General features: G+C 41.5%; 1 pseudogene; it reads right to left on the reverse strand.

Moving 5' to 3' along the window:
• Nucleotides 1-467: 467 nt before the first annotated feature.
• On the reverse strand, nt 468-8877 carry LOC117540942 (annotated as a pseudogene).
• Between the last annotated feature and the right edge of the window lie 306 nt (nt 8878-9183).

Below are 9183 nucleotides of genomic sequence, written 5' to 3' on the forward strand. Positions count from 1 at the left end.
GAGTCTAATGGCGGTGTTTCAGGTACGGGGGGCAATAGGGCCTCTTTAATCATAGAGTATGCGTAAAACAGCTGACAGTATCGGGACACTCGTGCTTCTTGTTGGTCTTTGGCTGTTTCTGATGTTTTTGACAAGGTCCAATTAGTTTGTGGGTTATTTCATGAAACAAACTATTCATTTCATAAAATAGAGTAAAATGAAATATGTGTTTGTTATTAGATTTGACACTTCTCAGTAAGACAGGGCTTAGGTTCTCCTGTGAGTTTAGTTTCGCTTTACATCGATTACCAGTTATATGGTGGCTTCAAAAAAAAACTTAAAACCCGGTAAACGAGTCAAGCGAAAGTCGTTATGACTGAGAGTCCTCTTTAGGGGAAATAGCTCACACATCCCACCAACCTCCAAAACCACAAATGAGCAGAGAAATAAAACACCTTAGAGTTTAAAACAAAGCACACATGAAAAGGTTGAGTTGAGTCATTTTACTGTAAAAGTAGATCCACAATTTGTACAGTTTTTAGTAAAGTACCTCTTAAAGCAGAACATCCCAGTCCGCTAACACAGTGATAAGACATGGAGGAAGATTTGTATCAAATAAACATACTTTAGTAACGGTCCAATAATCCCTTTCTTCAACTGTTCATCAAACTCTTGAATATAATCAAAGCAACTTAAAAACAAAACACTTAAATATTATTAGTATAAATATTTTAGAACATCTTAAACTTCTTTTACAATTATAATTTCCACCTTTTAGCCTGAAGACATGTGTGATGAGCTCAACATCAAATAATGGGAACGTCACTGTACTCGTGTTGGGGAATGTAAAAGATCTGAACAATAAATATGTCATTTTAAGTTATTTCTTTAAAAGTACAATACAATGTCGTTTCACTGAAACACTCTGAATACAGTCAAATAAATCACAAGCGGGGATTTTCTGTAGGAGAATGACTGTGTATCGTTTATATGTACACCTTTAAAATGTAAACGTTGCTGAAGGAGGAGTGTATAAGAATGGTGTAACAGTTTCCAGGATTTTAAGACTTACAGTAAAGCAGGGGTGTCCAAACTACGGCCCGAGGGCCAAATGCGGCCCGCGGACCATTTTGAATCGGGCCCTCACTCAGCAAATTAAAAAAGTATAATGACTTAAGTACAATAAACTTCTGCTTGTCTTATATTATACTTCTTAAATATATGTTCAAATATATGTACACAGTATTCATGTGTTAATTCACCCAATTTTCAGATAAATTCAGTCATTTAGAGTTCAAAATACGTTCTAACAACTCTAAGTTGATAAGAAAAAAGCCCAATAACAAATGTACATAACAACCTTGAAATCTACCCTCCATATTTCCTCTTCTTATCAGAAATCTGAAGCTCCTGTTTTAAGGAATGAGCTGCCAACATAATAAATGAAACCCCATGGAGAGCTGTTTTTTTCTTACAGCATTTTCAAGTATCAAGAATAATTTACCTACATTGGATTGACTTTTCCAACTTATAACTTAAAGGTGGGGTAGGTCATTTTGGAGAAACCAGCTCGAGTGCGCTAGAATTTGAATTAGCCGGGCCGGCTAAAATGATTGGTCGTGCTTTTTACAGTACCACGGCTTCCACAGATGACATTTTTGTATGGATTTTTTGTCAAAGCACTTAAGATATTCATTGCTATCGGGATGTTAAGAGCATTCCATGGAATATAACAAAAAGTGTATCTCGAGCCGGTTTCTCAAACTTACCTACCCCACCTTTAACTTATGAGGCAATATACCTCGAGTGAGTGGCCCAGCCCTTCGTATATTTTTCTGTATGTGGCCCACGGGGAAAAAAGTTTGGACACCCCTGACTTAAAGTAACAGTGAAATAGCAACTACTTAATCAAGTAGTAAACCCAGCCCTGGGCTAACAGTTTTTGTTAGCGTTCTACAGTAACAAGCATTTTAAAATAACAGCTGATCTAGGACGAGTTAAAGTGATGAATTTGGGCATGTGTTCAGGAGGAGTCGTTGTTGTTGTGCTCCAGCCGGTCGACCATGGTGGTCACCAGCTTCTCCAGCTGCTCCGCCCGCTGCCGGCCCGTCTCCAGCACCTCCTCGTGGTTGGCCTTCTCCTGGCTGTCGTAGTCCATCACCGCCTGGTTGCTGATCAGCGACAGGGCGAAGCAGCGCATCCCGGCGTGACGCGCAACGATGACCTCGTGCGCGGTGCTCATCCCTGAGAGAAGAGAGAGAGGAGGTGAGGCGTTGTAAAGATCTCCGAGTGTTCTTCAAATAGGGGCAGCAGAAGCTCAGGATGTAGGGATTTGGCTTGGGATCAGGAGGGTTCAAGGTCCAAACCGGACCAAGTACTGAGTGTGGGCTGGGACTATAAGAGGTACCAGTTTGTCTCCTTCACACACCCCTAACTAGTAGATAAAGCTGCTCCTAATGTTGTGTGTGCCGTGTAGATGCCTTTGATGATATAATAATAAAGCTTTATTTATATAGCACTTTTCATACAACACGTGAAGCTCAAAGTGCTTTACAAAATGACACATCACAAGTTAAAAACAAACAACAAGAAATTCCCCTCAGATTATTTGTTAAGAACTTTACAGGTACATGCAGCAAAATATAACATTGTATCAGGTTAATAGACCCAATGTTATTATTATAATTAATTAGTTTCTTCCTTTTCTGTTTCCAAATGTTTAGTCTGTCCCTCTTAATGAGCCAGCAACACACACAGATGTTACATTACAACACTTGGGTTTAAATATATACATTTGCAAACCATCAGAGATTTTGCCATACTTTTAATGACATGGTAGTTATTCCTCTATATACTGTATATCTCAGTGTATTTCTTATGTAAGAAAATAAACAAGCTATTTCATAGACACATCCTGCCTCAGCAGTAATGTTGCATTATAAAAACTTCGAAGTTGCTTAAAACTGAGATTTTGAACCATCCTGCGACTCATTTTCTGGTAATGACACAAAGGACTGCGTCAGGAAGCCGTTTCTTCAGAACATCTGACCTATGCGACAGTTATTTAACAGTAACTGAGGTGAGCTGACAATTGAGCGGCCCGACCAAGCAAGGAGGCGGAGGCAGAACGTCCAAAAATACAACCCGGTGTGGGCATTTATTAACTCACACTCATATGATATGACACAGCGTCAATCTGCTGCTCCTGTGCACACAGCCACCACACTACCAGCCTCCTAACAGACAGGGCAACAGAGCCTAAATACACGCCCACACTAATCAAACCAACAGGACACAGGTGAGGGGGGAGGAGACACCACAGGGCACCAGGTGCACACAAACAGCAACAGACATGGGGATAGGGGAACACTTTTCAACATAAAACCAGGAAACAGAGACAAACTTAAACACAGACAGATGCACAAACCACATACACTTTGCCACCAATGAAGCTACAGAATCCGTAATGGAGGCCGAGATCTATGGCCCCAGAGATCACCTCCGTTACAGTGTCATATTGTGTAACTAACCGGTTAAGGTTCAACTATTTTGCAATGTAAAATCATTGTTTTTCTAAATGAAGTCTGGTGGCTTTGAAGAGAGCATACGTAGAGGGACGGATGAGTCAAAAAGGGCTTTGTGATGAAGAACAGTTGAACATATTTTAAATAAATTGTACAGTTAATCCCGTTCTACCAGCCCCCTTCAAAGCTTCCTAATAGTTAGCTTTCAAGGTCATACTTCTGTCTTTTTCTCCTTATTACCCTCACAGAAAGTACTCTCTCTAAAGTGTGTAAATGCAATGGTTGAGGTAAGGGTCCTCTCTTAAAGGTGTGTGAGTAAAGCAGACTTGGTTCTTACCGACAGCATCAGCACCCAGCTTGTGCAGCATGCGACACTCAGCGATGGTTTCGAAGGACGGACCCCCCACGACGCAGTACACCCCTTCCCTGAAGAAGTCGTTGTAGCCCAGCTCTGAGGCCACGTCGAGGGCCATCTGCCGCAGCTTTCGGTCGTAAGCGTCAGACATGCAGGGGAAGCGGACCCCAAACCTGAAGGAGGACAGAGTTGACTGTAGACATCCACACAACTGGGCCATTCAGGTACTGAAACCCCCCCCAAATGACTCAGGTAAAAAGGCAGCACACTACATTTCTGAGATTGGGGAATATCTTAAAGGAAAGACTTGTGAAGGAAGATTTGTATATATTGAGACAGAGGGTAAACTCCTGTTGTTCATGGATGCAATGATGCTTTGACGCTTATGCTCTGAAGTTCTGTTAGAGCCTCTATCCTCCAGCCTTTGAGAACAATGGCAGTCTTTGTGCCCTCTAGACATCAGCTCGATGCCACAACAGTGCTGAAGTGTGGAAGTCTTGTGTGGGAGACTGGAAATATGCTGATCAAATATGGAGGCGGAGGGGATAACTGTATCCTGCTGAGTCATTTGAACACTGAATGAGCTGCTTGCTTGAAATTGCTAGAAGACTCAGGGAGTTTTTTATGCAAAAGATTTCCTGGCCTCTTTGAGCAGATGATTTAAATGTCATTTTTATATCTTCCAGCCATAAATTACATTACATTACATTACATGTCACTTGTTAGACGCTTTTATCCAAAGCGACTTACATACTCAATACTGTGGGCAATCCCCACAGGAGCAATTTGGGGTGAAGTGTCTTGCCCCAGGGACACAACGACATGCTGACTGCAGTGGGGATTGAACCTGTGACCTCCTGATCCGAATACCAACTCACAACCCATTGCACCACACGCCTCCCCATAAATAAAGAAAAATACTCTAAAAATGGTTGTAATACTGATGATCAGACTCTACGTTAGCTAGTCCTGTTTCAGGCAGGAGGGTAAGATTTCCATTTGGATTAGGTTGTTTCCAGTGTTACAAAATGATGCCAATTGACGGAAAAATAATACTTTGTTCACATTTTTGTTAGAAGTAGGTTGGTCCATTATAGAGTTTACTAACTGTGTTTGTATATTTATATTGTGTATTTGACATAGATAATCTACATATATTTATTTACTACTGTTATTATTTTCAACTTGGTTTCTACATTATGTGCAATGCCTTGTTTACATGCTGCTGTACAAAACACTTTCACAAATTAGGGGTCAAGTAAATCTAATCTAAAATACTGGTTGTGTAGAGCATAAAACATGTCAACATTTTTAAAGCTACAGTTTCTGCCCTCACAGAAACACCGACCCCATCCCTCTCCTCCACCTACCGGTCGTCATTCGGCCCGACCAGCGGGTTGTTCCCAGCGAACCCCGGCATGTTGATGTGGTCCTTCATGATCATGACGTCCCCCACCTGTAGTCCTGGTTCAGGCCCCCTGCTGCGTTCGTCAGGAAGAACGGTCTCCACGCCCAATCAGCTTGAAGACCCGCATGGGCAGCGTGATCTGAGGAACACGAGGTAATGTGAACACATGCACTCACTACAGTGACCCACCAAGAAGACCAGACCCCCAGGGCTCAGGGACAGTCTTATCCCACAAGCTTTACAACTGTTTAATTCCTGATCTCAGTAATAATCAGGGCCGTCCCTCCCTACAGGCCGATCATGCCAACCCAAAGGTCGCTTAGTGAAGTGTCATGATTGTTGTTGATAGCATTGTTTACCAGACCACATATTCATATATTATTACAATAAGCAGTATTTTATTCCTCTGCAAGTTATTTTACTTTGTGTTCATCTTATTCTATTTGACATGTGCTGATATTAGTTGACCTAATACGCATTTTTCTCGTGGCACTATTTTCTTATATCTTAGGTATATTGTTTATTGCACTGTTGGATTTTGAATGCCATCACCTATTCTACGCAGTAGCTTTTGTAACTATCACAATATTAATTCGTGGCAGAAGTCAGCATGAGGGTTGTAATGGTGCAATGTATGAAACCTCGATTGAAATCCATAGGGATATGGAAATAGAAATGCGTGTTCCCTGGAACATCTGCTTTCTGTTTTCTAAATCTGCAAGGTCAAGCAGTCGACAGTACGCAGAGTTTTACAGATGCTCTCTGGGAAAATCTCACATAAAATACCCATACACAGAATATCTAGATGAAGTCAAACTAAATCAAACAATTAGATAAAAGGCAGGATATGTTAACTACATTTAAATAACCAATTTATTTAAATGGTGTGAAATAAGGAGTAGTCACTGTAAAACTGACATAGAGTTTTGATACAAGAATTTCAAATGATCAATGTGTCCTTTGAGGGACATGTGTTCAGTACAAGATTCGTGGTACTTTATACTTGACTTGAGTGTAATGATTTACATTACTTTACACCTCTACTCCACTATATTTCATAGGGAAAAAATATGTAAGAAACAATATATGATTAATTTAAACTGGTCTGGGAGTTTTTTTGATTTTTCCCTCACAATCTTTCCGATTCAATAACTGTTTGAATCCTAAATAAATGCAATATTTCACCTTTCAAAGATCATTTAAAAGTCCAAAATATATTATTAATTTGCGTTGCAGAACATTCGTTTTCCTTCCTTTCTCCCCCATTCATCACCACCCCTATGTTGTGCCTCTTTCGTGGGGTTGGAAACCACTGGACTGCTGAACTTTCCATTTTAAAATGTGCTCAACAAGTTATTTTGCTTCTGATACTTTTAGTACATGTAGATCAAAATGATTCTGTCTTTTACTTCAGGAATGCTGTTGTAAATGACATACTTTAATGTATTGGCGTACTTATACACTGTGGTAGTAGGAACTTCAAAAAACAAACTCACCTTCTGGATGGGGTATCCCTCGTACAGGTGGAAGCGACCTGCATGCAAACACAACGGCTTCCTTTTAGCGGTCAAACACCAGGCGGCCCAGCATGACCATGCACTGTAACACACAACACAACACACACACACACACACACACACAACACACACAACACACACACACACACACACACACACAACACACACACACAAAACCACACAACAGTTAGTAACCAATCCAAATGCTTTTACTTAGAGCTCCGCAAAACAACACACACACATGAGAAGTACCAGCTGTGCATACCTGTGCTCTTGGGAAAGTTGGGAAATGTCGCAGTACTTGAAGTACTGCGGGTCCTTCAGCATCTCAGCCAGCCCCCCCAGGCCTGAGCCGCACACGATCCCCACAGTCGGCCGCACCTGCGTGTTGGACAGCAGCCAATCAGCTGTCGCCTTGCACTCTTCATAGCTCTCACTGAGGGAGGCAGGAAAAACAAAGGTCATTTACTATGTACTAAACCTAAACAAGCTTGAGCAGTTTTCACACAATGGCCAACACATGAGACTGACATTGAAGGTTGTTTGTGTGTGTGTGTGTGTGTGTGTGTGTGTGTGTGTGTGTGTGTGTGTGTGTGTGTGTGTGTGTGGTGTGTGTGTGTGTGGTGTGTGTTGTGTGTGTGTGTTGTGTGTTGTGTGATGAATGCCTGGATGCATGCATGAAGATTTGGTGAATGTTCTGTAATTTTTCAAACACACCTACATGTTCACAAGTATGTGAACACTTGACTTCAGGCTGTGTTTGAATTCATCCCTCTGGCATGGGATTGGGTGGAGGTTTTACAGCATGTACCTTTTCTTATTTTAACCATTGTTTATATAATATTATCATATAATAACACGTTGTCCCCGAAATACTTAATTATACCTTACAAACAAAGACCATATTCATTTTAGGAGGCAGAAAGCTCTTTTCAGATGGTGCAACATAACATCAGTGATGTCTTGATTTCACATCTCTGCGTGCACAGTCATGCTGCATTCAATAACAACTAAACAAAGAGGGATATGTGATTCAACAGGAGTCATTTGGGAAGGGCATCCTGTACAGCCACTGACTGGAAGTAAATATCTTTCCTCACGTAACATCTTTCCTCACGTAACAACTGTCAACTGTCAAACTGTCTGCAGAATGTCTCAACTGTCATGTACATAAGAGAAGAGCCCAGCCTGTGTTTCCACTAATTCAGGTTTAGCAATAATTTATATTAAGAAAGTTCATCAAATGTTAAGAGAATATTAGTGAAGTGCATTTCTGGTATTCTTTACCGCAATTTCAAATAAGACAATTTAATAATATAAATAACATATGTGCAGTATATCAGAATTTAAAGTGGAAGAGCTGCGACGTTTTTAAAGAGGAGAAATGTGCAAAATATACAGTGTGTAATGTTTACAGTATGGACGGAGTGTGGGAAAGCGATAATTAACGCATAGTGTCAAAAGAGTCTGTTCCAGTGGGGCTCCTGAGCTTGAATCACACAATGGCAGCCTGCTGTCTCAGTTCTGTGTCATTGTGAAGCTGGCCAATATGTGGCTTGGTCATTCCGCTGAGGTGCACAAATAAAGTCAAAGCAGCACAAACCGCGACCCCTCTGTGAGTAATAATGGGGGGCAATGGGTTTTTGGAAATGACGTCACGGTGGAGCGCATGTGCAAAGTGTGGGTTGTTCCGTCCTGTCTATGAGCTAAGACTTTCCGCGCTATTATTGCGTTACTACTTCATAATAGCACGATTTAACTCTGGAGCGGAAACGAATCACTTCCGCTTGGTCTAAGACAAATACAATTATTGAGGAAATATATAAATATTATTCCCAGGAGCGTGAGCGAGTCATCCCGCGCGCTTCTCATGCTTTTTAAATAAGAAGTGTGGGTACATATGCTGGCTGTTTCTTTAGGGATGTGGCAGAAATGTAGATTTGAGTGATTCATTGAAGTATTCGCAGTCTCCACATGTAACCCCCCTTTGTAAAATAAGCGATGGTGACGCATTCAAGGATTAGTAATATTGTAGTAAAGATGAACTCACCCACACAAAGACTCGGACACAGACAGCATGATGGAGCAGATACAGTCGGCAGGTTGGTCCGAATTAAATTGAGTCTCTCTGGTTATCCGGGTTTCCTGATGGACCCACCGGTTTTTAGGTTTACACGCCCCACTCCCTTACGACGCGGCAGACACATCCCACTTACGTCACAGCCCAACAGGCTCTCATTGGTCGAGACGCAGGCGTTGTTCCAATGCGCAGCTGATGCGCTCGGAACTGTACAGCATGTAATGATGCGTTCAGGAGTTCCCCCCAAAACAAGAGGGACCGTTGTGTCTGCAAATGAAATGATGACAAATTAACACGAGGGATAGAGCACATGTATAAAA

The sequence above is a fragment of the Gymnodraco acuticeps genome, unplaced genomic scaffold (assembly GCF_902827175.1).
Source record: "Gymnodraco acuticeps unplaced genomic scaffold, fGymAcu1.1, whole genome shotgun sequence".
In the NCBI taxonomy this organism is placed as follows: domain Eukaryota; kingdom Metazoa; phylum Chordata; class Actinopteri; order Perciformes; family Bathydraconidae; genus Gymnodraco; species Gymnodraco acuticeps.